Consider the following 14,266-nt stretch of genomic DNA (forward strand, 5'->3'; position numbering starts at 1 on the left):
AGCTTGTAACCCTGCAAGCAGTCTAATACTCCTAATTTATCTTTTTAACTTATACTTGCAAATTTCAGCCAAGGTGAAAGACCAATAAGCCTAACTTCTCCCTGATGGCTCACAGACTAGATTTCAAGCAATTTCACAGCTCAATAACAGGAACAACCCGTTGTCACTTCTGGCTATTTCTGTTATTTCAGGACATCTACCACAGCCACCTCACTTGCAATTTCTTGACTGAACTTTTTTTCAAACACAAACAAAAACAATTGAGTAATTGCTTCATTGGAAATGAAGACCAAAATTTTAACTTTTCTAGTGATGATGCATCTTGAGTCAATACCTTTTAGAAATCTCCTCCTAGGTTTCACATTTCTTATACTCCCTATTCTTTCTGGATAGCAATTCTATTTAAGAGTTCATCAGCTGGGAACTGGCATTATTCTGATTTCTAGCATTTTTGCATGGTTGCATTTGTATGAGACCAGCTGATCTACCATTTTTTTCAGTGGCTTGTGTTGCCTTCTACAGCTTTGAAGTATTTGACACAGATTAAGATACAGTGTTCGTGAAAACACATAAAGTTTAGAACACTGGCTTTCCTTTTCCTTTTTTAATGAAAATTGTCAGACTATAGATTTACTTGTGATTACATTCTAATTTTGCTGCAACTACTCAGAATTTTTTCCATGATTTCTCAAATACATATTCATTGTTAGTGCTTTGTGATACATTCAAAGGGAGATGTTATGTTGTCACATGCACAAACACTGATGGACTTGGGTTTTTTGGGTCGGATGTAATTTATATTATATCCCATTTGACAGTTTGGCAACTTTACTGTAGTTATTTCAGCTGTAAAGATTCCTCTGTTCTCACAAATTATCAGCGACAGCTACCTCTTAAAGTATTTTGTGTGTATGTCTAGATATTTTTTCCCTTTCAGGGGCTTTTTTAGGAACTAAATCTTTAATTCAATTTAAATGTGCTTACTGTTTTGAAATTCCCATCTTTAGTTCTATCCACTGATGCTGCACCTACAACATAATGTAGGCTTAAAAGGTGGAATTTAGTTATCTGAATGAGTTTATAAATGTTTTTCTACATGACAGACACTTGTCCATGCGATTGATTTGTGAGGAAAAAGTCAAAAGATGGGTTAAAACTCTGTAAGTCCAATTTGTTTAAAGGATTCATTCACGTATTATAGCACTTTATCAATACAGTCCCAACTCTGGGGACCTCAAAAATCTGTTTGATAACAAGCTGCTCTTCCAAATTTACAAAAAAAAAATTTGAGAATTACTTTATTTGAAATATTACTGAACAAAAATAATCTTTCCATTTTCATAAATTCAACAGTTATTTGAGAGTGCATAAATAAAACTACTAGCTGCAGAAAATGAAATTCCAGCAGAATCTTTGTTCACATTTCCCAGATGTAGTGAAATGATCACAAAAACAAAGGTTTTCCCAAATCAGGCACTTTTCTTCAATCTTGCCTCACTCCTCAGTCGCAAGAGACCCTCTTTCATAGCAACGTGGTAGGTAAGTTCAGACTAGAACAGTATAACTATTAAAATTTAACATAAAGCATCAGATGTTCTCCTCAAAGCTTCAGTTTCATAAATTAAGAATTTAATCCTTTGGGTCAGCTTTGGGCATGTATAGGAAGAGAGGATTACCCAGTATTACTAATGACATCCAGTAATGTATCTGAACCAAGTAAAATGTGCTGCATTGTTTGATTTTAATACATTTCACATTATCTCATGAAATTTGTGTTATTCCCCCATCACCTTCAGATAGAAAATCATATGCAAACAAAGTAAAGGGACCTGCTTCAGTAAAGGTTTGCTCTAGTCCTTTGTTAATATGAGAACTATAATTATAAATCTGAATGTACCCTATGGAACTTTCTGAATTTCTTTTTCAGTTGACAATAATTTCTAAAGCAGCTCCTGATAGCTTAGGAATTTCAGGAAAAATTAAATATGAGGTTTTTTTTTTTTTGCTTAATAATAGCACCGTACTAGCTCCTTTCACTCATATGGTACAAAGAATAGCTGGGATTTTTCATTTAAATAAAATCTAAATTAATTGAAATAAAAAAGAGAGTATCTATTATTATAAAAGTACTATTCATTTAATCTGACAAAGAACATATTACTCTAGCTTGCTAACACTGAATTTGTACTAATGTAGCTCATAAAGTAATGAAAAAAAAGAAAAGAAGAACCCTTTTTTTTAATAAATTCGCAGCATTCTGATGATTTTTCCAAGCCTTGTGCAATTACCCTCAGAGACATTTTGACCAGGAGCTGAAGACAGCAGATTATTTTTCTCTGCTGAAGCAGATATTATATCTTAAAATTTAGAGCAAAAAGAAAAGTGTTTTCAGAATAATTGTGGATATCGAGTTAATTCTGCTTAGCAGAGTCCTTAGCAGCGAACTTCTAGGACTGCTGTTCAGGTACAGCTTTGAAGAAGGCATTGTCACCCTATATTTCAGAGCACTACTGCGTTAGGAATATACAAATGTGAAAGGAATTGTAGTATGAGGGCAAAGGAGTGAGTATTATTGATAAGCAGCTAAACCTCCTATTGTACTGGAGAGATAACAGTCCCAGAAACTAGTGCAGACCTGAAGTTGCTGTAGTCATCAGTATCCACAGAGCTATTGTTTGTACGACTATTTACTGTCGTAGGCTAAAGGGGATTGTTATCCCAAATTTATTTAAAATGTATCAGTGGATGAATTTTACAGAATTCTATGAATGGCCAAAGAATTCAGATTTGTGAAGTACCAAAGAACTTGAAGGTCTGAAACAATGGTGTGCTTTTTAAAATCTGCCAACTTAAGGCAGTTATTCGAAAGTTTCCCAAAGTAAGGCAGAGTTCAGCAGAAACAGTATATAATTAAAGACTAGTATGACACACACACATGAGCTGGCAGGGACACTCAAAATTGATTTTTGTCCTTACCTTAATATGTGGCATGTCTGTTTGTCACTGAGAATGATATTTTACAGCTATATGTTTTCCAGGATGACTAACTTAAAATTGAAACACTAAATATTATATTTAAAGTCATAGTAAGACTCAAAACAGTTTATCTGTTGTAATAACATTGTAGTATGTTAATGGAACATATGAAGACAGTTTAATAGGTAAAGCAAAAGCCATGCACGCAAGCAAAGCAAAACAACGAATTCATTCACCACTTCCCATCAGCAAGCAGGTGTTCAGCCATCTCCAGGAAAGCAGGGCTCGATCATGCATAATGGTTACTTGGGAAGACAAACATTGTAACTCCAAACATATCCCCTTCCTCCTTCTTCCCCCAGCTCTTATTCTTGAGCATGGTGTTACATGATATGGGATATTCCGTTGTTCAGTTGGGGTCAGCTGTCCCAGCTATGTCCCCTCCCAGCTTCTTGTGCATTCCCAGCCTACTCGCTGGTGAGGCAATGTAAGAAGCAGAAAAGGTCTTAATGCTATGTAAGCACAGCTCAGCAATAACTAAAACATTCCTGTTTTATCAACACTATTTTCAGCAGAAATCCAAAACATGGAACCATATGAGCTACTATGAATAAATTTAACTCTATCCCAGCCAAAACTAGTACAAGACTTTAAGTGTTAAGTAAAATCACTTGAGGATGTTCTTTAAAATGTCTGTGCTGGATATGTATTAACTGGAAGTCTATAGGAGCCCAATATATTATTTGATCCCTATAGTAAGGGATTATTACTGAAGGTCATCCTGGCCTTGCTGAATTATTTATGGAAAATTTTGCCATTGACTTCCACGATGCCAGATTTGTACTTTTTGAATTTGACCGACAAAATCATTGAAATTATTTCATTTTAGAGGACTTTCAGCAGTATCTTGTTGAACATTTATTCATTTTTAATTGCAGAGTGTGTCTGTATGTAAAGAGCACACTTACTATTTTTGCATACAGAAAAGTATTTGAGTTTGTTGGAGGACATGAATGAATGCAACTAATTATTCATCTATGAGACTATATTGTAATAATCCTTGAGCTCTACTATGTTTAACTGGAAGCAATCTTTATGAATATACTGTGATGAGCTTTAGAAATTCTGCTGTATTTGAAATGCATTAGGCTTATTCTCCATTTGCTTGCTTACATGACAAATGGCCTGCAATTACTGAGTTTTAAAATAAATCAGCCTAATATGTTCTATTTGCAGTGTACTTCAACATTAGCATATTTTTTATGGCATCTCTATGCTTTCCCAATGCATTATCTTCTATTAAGGCTTGCAACCAACAAATACTTCTCAGTAAAACCCTGATGTTTTTCCATAGAACCATAAAGGTGTTGCTTGAAAGGGACTTCTTGAGGTCCCACCTCCAACATGAAAGGTTATTATCAATGTTTGAGTAGGTAATTTATGGGTTGGAGAAAAATCTTCAAAGATAAAAGTTCCACAGCCCTTTTGGAAATCCTATTCTGTTGCTGCACTGTCTTCCTTGTACTCATAAGGTATATTTTACCCTTTCATGTTCTTAAAAATCTCAAATGTTATATCACTAAACAAGGACAACACTTACTTAAACACTTTTTTTTCATTATCCTGCTAATTCAAAGACTGTAGACTTTGATTCAAATATCATTCCTCAACTGAAATGGCAAGAACCCAGTATTATAATGTTGATGTTGTACTGTCTTTCTTAAAATAGTGATTTCTGATGAAACTGCAGAACACATCAATTCTGACTTAAGATTCTCTGAGGATGTTATAGAAATAAACATTGCCAGTAGGGAATCCTAAAATTAGTTGCCAAAATTATGAGATGTAGGAGTCTCTAAGACAGTCTGATTTTCATACAAGTATTGATTTTGCTGATTAACCATTATGCATAGCTGACAGGATTGACTTTTCATAACTTTTGAGCTTTCTCTGGTGAATAAATTTCAGTGGATGGATTTCCATCAGGAGATGTTTCTTTAATCAAAGCACTTCAATAATGGTGTCAGCTTCAGCAAAGTTACATTGCAGAGAAAAGTTCCCCCCTACTCCTTTTTTCTATATTCTTCTATATAAATATTTTCATTCTTCGATGTGTATTAAAGTGTCACAAGAGGTTGAAGAAAATCTCTGCAAACAATATGTTTCCACTTCAGTTTTTTCTGTTTTGTTCAGAGTTTGGAAATCAACAACTTTTTGTCTTCAAAATCTGCAAATCCTTACCTAAATTAAATTAGTCTTCTATTCAGTTAAAAAGTACGTTCATGCTGTTTAGATGAACTGTATTTTTTATTATGTTAGGGAATTTCTATGGTACCCCTTGAGGCAAATTAAACACATCTTCGTGCTTAAACATAAAAGAAAAATTTAATGATCAGTGCATTGAACAAAGTCCTACCACAATACGCTGTTCTACATGGAGTCTGCAAAGATGCATCACAAACAGATTCCTTATATACATTTGCACCAGCAGCCCAGCAGCCATCCCAAGAGCAGTTGCATAAGGCACCTCAGCCTGGCCCTAGGTCCATCCACGAGCCCAGCTCTGCTGCCCAAAGGTGGTCCCTGAGCTTGGGCCCCTGAGTGCTCCCATTCCAGATGGCTACAAGAAAATGCTGAGGCTGTTTCTTATCTCCAAGAGAAACTTCACTCCTTTGCAAGGGGTCTCTCTGTCTCTAACATTCCCGCTTCCAGCCTTTTTAACCGCGTCTTGTAGTTGGGCCTTCTTGTCCTCCGTGCCAGATCATTCCTCGGTCACAAATTACCACTGCTGAGCAGTTACAATTAGAATTTCCTCTTCAATTATTAGAGGTTTTTATCGCACTGTCATAAGCCATTGACATTGCAACAAAGAACTGAATACAATTAATAAGCTTTCAGCATGTTATTGTCATTTGTTTATAGACATATGTATCTTTTTCTAATAGACTAGAAGTTGAAGGTACTACCAGTATTTCCTCAATAAGGAAAAGGAGATTAGACAGTTGGTCATACAACAAGTTTATGAAAGTACTTTTCTAACTGTCACACTTCTGTGTGTAAGGTAGTAATAAAAATCTTACTTTAGATCTACTGTATTGCTTCTTGTTTAATTATGTGCCGGTGTCAATAGTTCTGTATCAGAAAACTCTATGCACTGGATCTCCTGCTAGCACTGAAAGTAAACCAAAAAAATACTTTCACAGTCATAATTTGGTTTTATAGGTGAGGCTGTACCTGTTTTATCTCTGCTAATGAGCTAGAGTAATAGTTTTATTTAACAGACTGTAAGAAAATATTTCCATATCCTAGGAAAATTAATCCTGTACTTTTACCAGAACAGCATACTGTGCTTTGCAAGTGGGCTGGGCAACAGGAGCTGACAAAAGGTTGGTAGTTACAGTATTTCCTGAAGAATTAAGATAAATTACAAAACACTTAAAATATAGAGGTGGTGATGCCAGTAATGGCACTGAAAGAAATACTATACAATTCACTGTAATGTTTATGAGTAGCTAAATTAAAAAGTCCTTTATGAATGTGCTTCATGTTTTCCTGTTATACTCTTGAAAATTTCTTTTAAAAATGAAGTAGTTACCACCCCAGGTAGCTGCAGAAATCAGGAAATGCCACCGCACCACTCGCTGTGAAGAGACATATGCTGAGGTTTTGGTACGAATACAGTGAGGCACAGTGGAGGCTCAGACTCCACCTGGCTTCTGAGATATCAGGCTGTCAGCACCCACTCGGCAGGCTGAGACAACCTCCTCAGGGAGAGAAATTACAGCATGGGCTCTCCGTTAAACCTTACAAGAACCACTACAGGAAAGAGCCAAAACAGGTTTTGGAGAGTATTAGAAACTGATCAATATAAAACAAATTTTCAAAGTATAGGAAACAAGGCTGGTAACTTCAGTTTTCAGTTTCAAATGTCTTTGTTTTAGAACTTAATAACTTCAGAACTAAAACAAATTCCATCCACAATGCTTTTTTTCAGAATGAATTGCCAAAATATTTTTATAAACTTGGTATGTGGGCTATATGGCACTTTTATTGGTTTTGCCTCTCAAAATGTACAAGAGAAGCAAGAGACATGAGAAATTATTGGCTTAGTATTCAGCGTATACAAGATAATATAGGGTAACAAACCATTTTGTTTTGCTCAGGTTTTAAAGTAGATGGTTTTGGTATAGGTATAGATGGTTTTGGTATAGGTTGCCAGCAGTGGTTCTTGAGAGACTTTAGCAAGATGTGGACTCCCTTCAAATGTTTAAGCTCATGGTTCCTGACATGTGGCTTGCTGGCAGCACGTCGCCTGGTGCTCTGAAATTGCTTGTGGCCCCTGAAGATGCTCTGAAAATGAATATATAACACGCTGTAAGCAATACAGTAGACCAGTAATCCAAAAAACCAGTAAAGGGTGGAAACTGCCGGAAAGATACGTTTACATTCTTCCTAACTACAGTAGTTCAATTGGTATTTTTCCACTAAAAAAAAATATGAGTCGGTGGGGGCTGCATATGTCACAGAGAGTACTTGTAATTATAAGCATTCACTGGAAATTTCTACTGATTAGTAATATTATTTCTAAACAGCAAATTACCATGTTGGCAGCTTATCTTGTTTACTAATATGAGTATGAAAATACAGATAATAAAAAGTTATAACTTCTGTTTCATAAGAAATAAAAAAATGGGGAAATTATTACATTTCAGAAGAGAATGTAAGTTTTCCTTTTCTTTATTTTATAACATATTTAAGTTTTTTTAAAAAATCAAATTATGTTTAAAAAACCAAACCAAACCAAACCCAACATAATGACTTACAATGTTGACACTCTAATTTAGAGATCATAGTGAGATATGCCTCCCGGTAATTCCAAGTTACTAATCATCCAAAGAGAGTGATATAGAACTGGGAATGCAAAAGACTTATGTTTCGTGAGTAAAACTTTAAGCACTGGCATAAATATACATCTTCTGTGAACATTTGCATGGTGATACTAAATGCACAATTTACCGAGACACTGATTATAGCAGATCCATGCACTGAAGAAACTTGCACAGACAAAAAGCCTGTGATATATGCCAGCAGGTAAGAAGATAGAGGTTTAATAAATTTGCTTATATTTCCCCAGAAAGCCACTGAAGTACATATCTTCAGCACATTCCAGAGTTTAACAAACATAAGTTTTGTCAGAGCATTTTTAACCTGAATAATTCAAAAGCATTATGAAATGTTGCTTTGTGTTACATGTGAATGATGTGTGAAGAGTACCATCATAGAAGGTTTTCCTTTACCTTTGATTTCTGTGGCAGTCTGTCAAAATACACTTCCTTGTTGGTTGCAGGTTTCACTTTACTCACTTCTTGTACGTTGCTGTTTTACTGGAGAAAGGATCTTTCCTCCTTGTATCTGATCTTTTAGAAACTGTCACAACAAGCAGATCTCCCTGCCTGGTGAGACTAGAAGTTTGAATTTAGATCTGTAATTGAAATCCTTTAAATCTCGGGTTAAATTTTGTAGAAACATACAGTAATGCTTTCTTCCAGCAAGATACAATAGATGGAAATGCCAGTACAGAATCTGCAAGCTATCTCAATTAATCTGATACTGCCTGGAAATCTTCATTACTGTAGGACTAATTTCAGACAGGTAGATTTATGAGATTATAGTCTCACAGAATATATTGAGATCTGAGTTTCCTCCACGGGCTGCAGTGTGTATATCTGCTCCAGTGTGGTCCTTCATGGACTGCAGGGGGACAACCTGCTTCACCATGGTCTTCTCCAGGGGCTGCAGGGCAATCTCTGCTCTGCACCTGGAACACCTCCTCCCTCGCCTTCACCGTGACCTTGGTGTCTGCAGGGCTGTTTCCCTCATGTTTTTTCTCACTTCTTTCTGTCACAGCTGCTACACAACATTTTCTACCCTTTCTTACATATGTTGTCATAGAGGCACCACCAGCATCACTCATGGGCTCATGTCTGGCCAGCACGTGGCCCATTTTGGAGCCAGTTGGAACTGGGTTTGTCCCACACAGGGGCAGTCCCTGGTCTCTACTCATAGAGGCCACCCCTGCAACCTTCCTGCCCCACCCCCCCAATATCAAAAGCTTGCTATGTAAACCCAATACACTGATCAAGACAACCTGCCTTTCCCTTCCCCCATCTCTTGAAGATTAGGTGGATGCATCTTATGAAGATGTGGCTGCTATAGTCAGTAGGCAGCTTAGCCCAGTAAGCAAGTGTGTACTGCCCCTAAAGACAACCATCATCAGTTGACTGATTTGTCTTACAGAAACACAAAGAGGTCATAAGGGTGACCGCGGAGCAGAGATGTGTATTAAACATTACTGCTAGGTAAGCATCACTGCCGAGACAGAAGTATTGATGTCACATAGAACTCAAATTGGGAAGAGATGGCTCCTGTTCAGCTTTGAAGGTGAAGATGAGTGTAATGAGGGGTAGTGGGTCAGAGGCCATAGCACTGCACTATTACAAGTAGCAAGTGTGAGAAAGAGAGTAGTTTGGAACACTTTCCTGTCCTGTCTCAAGTTAGGAAACAGACTTGTTTCAATGCAGTATTGCATGCGCTCCTCCACCCCTTTTTACATTTAAGTAGCTGTATGCCCTTTGCAATCTGTTCTGCTTTCAGCTTTTTGAGTGGCGGAGTATCTTTGAACTGTAATAGGAAATGAGAAGTAATACATTGTTAATAAGTAAAGAGAGAAAACTGATTCTATTATCAGAATAATGAACAAGAGACAATGTTTTTAGAGCTAACTTTTGGATGGAGACAGTTTTCTAAAGATTTAGTGATTCTTTTCTGTTCTACTTTTGAGTCTTTCAGACAGTATCTGGTGATTTCTAGCATCTTTATGTAAATTAATTTGTAAATGATTCTTAAGCCACTGTGTATCTTGACAGTGAGGGAAACCCATGGCACAAAGTGCAGACCCCTGCTTCAGATTAATCATATTTTTGTTAGCAGATCCTGCAAATGAAGTTCACTGGGAGTATGGGGAAAAATATCAATAAGTATTTTAGCTTTTTTTTTCACTCCCATGAGTATTTAATACACAAATGAGATTCAGTGGATTTAAATAGTAAGATTTAGATGAGTACTAATACAACTGCATGTTGTATAAGTATGTAAGTACTTAAACGTAAAATGGTATATAATCTAGTCCAGCAGATTAAATCTATAAATTTAAAAATATACTTTTTTAATATACTTTTAATATATATTTTAAAATTGCCTTGCATTTAATATGTAGCCATTGTTTTGTGTCACCACTTATTTCATACTTTTTACCATTTATATTATACATTTATATAACTCTACTTATATTAATTCATATTCACTGGCTTAAAACATCTTAAAAATAGAGGTTAAGATGTTTTTTCAATGAGTCGACAATTGTAATTGGTTTTTAATTCTTTTTAAATTCCTAAAATAGTAGATCGTTAATGTTTCCTATAGATTAATCACTAGGGAAACTTACTATATACAGCCATGATGTTAAAACTTTACCAAGAAGTACAGAAAGTACTAATTTGTCTCATTTCAAAACACAAGAAGAAAAAAAGTGACACCAAGGAACAGAAACTTCTAAAAAGAGGCCTGTCAAGGAAGATCTACAGAAAATAGAACTAATTGTATGAAAGTTAAGTATATTGTTTTGGCCAGGTGACTTTGAATGTGACAATAATAGATTCTAATTTAATATCTTTCTATGCAAAGTCTCTTTCAGAGTCCTAGATTTTGAAAATTATTTTCAGTCAATGTTGGATCCATTTAAAAGACCTGGACATGTTTAAAGGCTTACTAAGTTAGTTCTAGCTCATATACCTAGAATGTGGTGTTTATAATTCAAGTCTCTCGTTTTTGATGATGTTTTCTTACTCAGGTTATGTTCCCTCAAAAATTCCTTTAACTTTGTATATACATTGCCTTTCATATGAAGAATACGTGTATTTGGGGATATCATTTGAAAGATAGGTAAGAAGATAAACTGGATTTAACTGATGTCCATACATAGACCTGAAATTGTTGGGCACTAGATAGATGTTTCTTCTGTTGATGTCATGTGTCATTGGTGAGGACTAAAACATATTTATTTATCTGTCTCATGAGGAAGCAATATCTATACAATAACGTTACTATTATAATCCTGTTTATTTGATTTCTTTTCCTTTTTATGTATTTTAATGTGTGCACAGGTACTCATATAATTATGAATTGAGTGAAAAGTCAGGAGTGTCAAAGCTATAAAATTGGAAATTTAATCTCTTTATAGCATTTATTTGTAAATCTGCAGGCTGGCTGGTAAGTCACTGGCAGAATAGCAAACATTGCTGTGAATGAAATGCTATACTTTGGGAAGTTTATGTTCCCATTTTTATAGAATAAAAAAAACAGCAAAAGAAAGGAAGACTCTATGGATATGTAAGTAAAATAAGTGGCACAGTCTGATTGAACTAGCATACAGCATGTTGTCAGAAATTCATTTCTTTTGAGATCGAAAATATGGCCTTTTATATTCAGGGAAATCTGTCTGTTTACTAAGTGCTGTGATTTTTGTTTTCATCTGAGAAGTGTATCTGAGTTGTCTTGTTCTTGAACAGTCGAGAACAAGGAGCTACTCCTCTCTAGTAGCTGCTGTCTTTCAAAATGTGTGTGGTGCCTTAGAGACTTTAGTATGTCACATTTTGTAACCTAGGAAAAAAAACATGGAAGGTTTAGGCTTCTGTATTCCTCCCAGGGAGGAAATTTTGGAAATAATAAAGGTAGAGGAAACCGCATCTAGACCACTCTTACCTTGCATTATGATTTTGCGTTGGATTGTTCTAGAAACGTTAGTGAGTTGAATTTAGCTCATTATAGTACTTTGGTATTACAAGGAGAAATCTGTCATTCCAAGTAGCTTTCAAGACTGCCAGTAAATGACTGCAGGAATAGGGTTATTTGCTAATACCTGGTCGTTACAGCAATTATCAGAGAAGTTAATATATTGCTGAGCTTCCTGAGGTTACGGTTCGACTGCTGGAAAAGCATGGATCTAGATACTGGACTGTATCTTGAAAGAATTTGGCTGAGCCATGAGTTTAACTTTAAAATTTTATATATTCCTGAACTCTTAATCCCACTGTGTCTCAGTTCCCCATCTAGACAGAATATTAGTAGTTCACTGGCTTTCTATTAAGAAGATAAAACAATTGTTTGTGAAATTGTCAGAAAATGAGTACGTGAACTATAAAACTGCATACATAAAGAGAACTGTGGGGTTAATTTATGGGATTACTTTCCTGGAGCAGCTTGATTGTCAATGAAAGCTTTAGGGTTGGGGTTTTTTTCAAATTGTCAAGCCCTCAGCTTTCTGATTTTAATGAGATGTGTCAGTTGTAATGCAGAATATCTATATCTCTTTGATAGCGTGAATTTCTTCTTGTGTGTTATGGTGCTTTAGAAGTGCTAATCCATCTTTTCTTTGTTCTAATAAAATGTGCCTGAATTTTGAAAATTCAATTTCCTTTGAATTCTTTTGGTGGTTTTTTTTGCTTATTCATTGTACCCCTAACTCAGTATTCACACGACATGGTACAGAATGGAGACTTTATTGATGAATTGGAATATATTATTTGCTTGGTTTTGAGGAAGATTTTATTTTTCTTATTTCTTTCCCATTCTGTCCTCAAACTATGGTGTGGTAGTTGCAGTTATTTACTTAAGAGAAGCGGAGCTAGTAAGGAGAAGACCTCAGGGGGTGTCGTTTTGTCCAAAATTATCATCTCAGTGTGACATCTGATGTAGTACAGATTGCGCTGGAGACTTATATGGTCACAAAATACTGTTATATAGCATTTTATATAGTTTTGGCTATTTATTTATTTATTTATTTATTTATTTTTACTAGGAACCACGGAGAGATGCAGTTTTATACTAGCATATTTTACTACCCAATTTTAACTACTGTTTCCATGGAGACTCCTTCCATTCCAACACTTTTGCGATTGCTGGTTTTAATAGGCTACCAAGAAGTTACCATCTACCAGTACAGAATAACTAGGCAGGGAACGAGCTAATTTGAATGGTGTCCAAAAGAAAGCAGGGTTGTGGAGGAGGAAAAAAGCAAATAGGTTAAAATAACCCTCGGGAAAGTAATGTCACTTTATATATTAATGTGAAATGTTTGTGCCAAGAAAGCAAGTCTCTTAGGGCAGCAGAGTTATGATTCCTGAAAAATTTTTCTAAAATTCTTCAGCTCATGAAGCTGAAGATTAAGTTTCAAAAATACGTTTCTAGAAATGAAGGTTTCCTTAGCTATTCTGTGTGAGTGTCTTCACAGCTGTGGTTAAAAAAACTATCATCCCTGTGTTAACTTTATTCCAAGAAAAACAGAGGTATTGTTAAAAAAAAAAAGAAAAAGAAAAAAAAAAGTAGTTTTTGCTATTATTCTAATGTGACGTTTATTTTCAAGTTATATATTATTCATAAAGTGCCTGTGGGATGCAAATCTGTGTTTCAGGATTAGGAACTCTGTTTCTTGTGAAATAAATAAATAAATAAATAAATACTTTCCCCCCGTGTTTCTTAATTCATGCAATTTCCTGGTCAGTGTTAATTAAAAATTGTGAAGTTTCCTTTAAATAACTTTAAGCATTTTGAATTGACAGCTGCCTGACATCTTGCTTCAGTCTCTTATTTCATGATCTGCAATTTAGTTGTGTCCCTTTTCTTCTTTTGTGTTATTACTGAAACTGAGATAAATCACAAAAGGCAAGCAAGATCTGTGATCCTTCCTTTGATAAGGCACTAATAAAAATGAAGTTAATGTGTTCTTTTCTTTGCAAAATAGTAGGAAGTTTTGCCAGCACTGATGCTGAAAGCCATTTTCTTGAACAGTGACACTCATGTTTCTAAGAAGATGAAAGAAATACTTTATTACTCACTCTGGTTTTTTTTTCACCATTTTAGGCTGTGATCTCACAGATTATGTTTAATAAGCAACCTTTTTTTTTTTTTTCAATTTAAGCTCTCAAGTTTTGTTTGTTTCTTTTTCCTTTGGCCTCTTGTGGGAGACGGTTAACTTATTAAAAAGCTGATAATAATATTTTTGACATTTGTGGGAGTGGGGAAGAAGATGAAAAGTTTAAATCTACAGCTATTTTCTATGAAAACTGTGTGCTAATACTTCATTTTTAAAACATCCTTCTACATGCTTTATTTTTTTACACACAGTTTCTTAGAAAAAAAAAATATTTTTTTGTGTATGTTTTACCTCTACATA

This window comes from Calonectris borealis, chromosome Z (assembly GCF_964195595.1).
Source record: "Calonectris borealis chromosome Z, bCalBor7.hap1.2, whole genome shotgun sequence".
In the NCBI taxonomy this organism is placed as follows: Eukaryota; Metazoa; Chordata; class Aves; order Procellariiformes; family Procellariidae; genus Calonectris; species Calonectris borealis.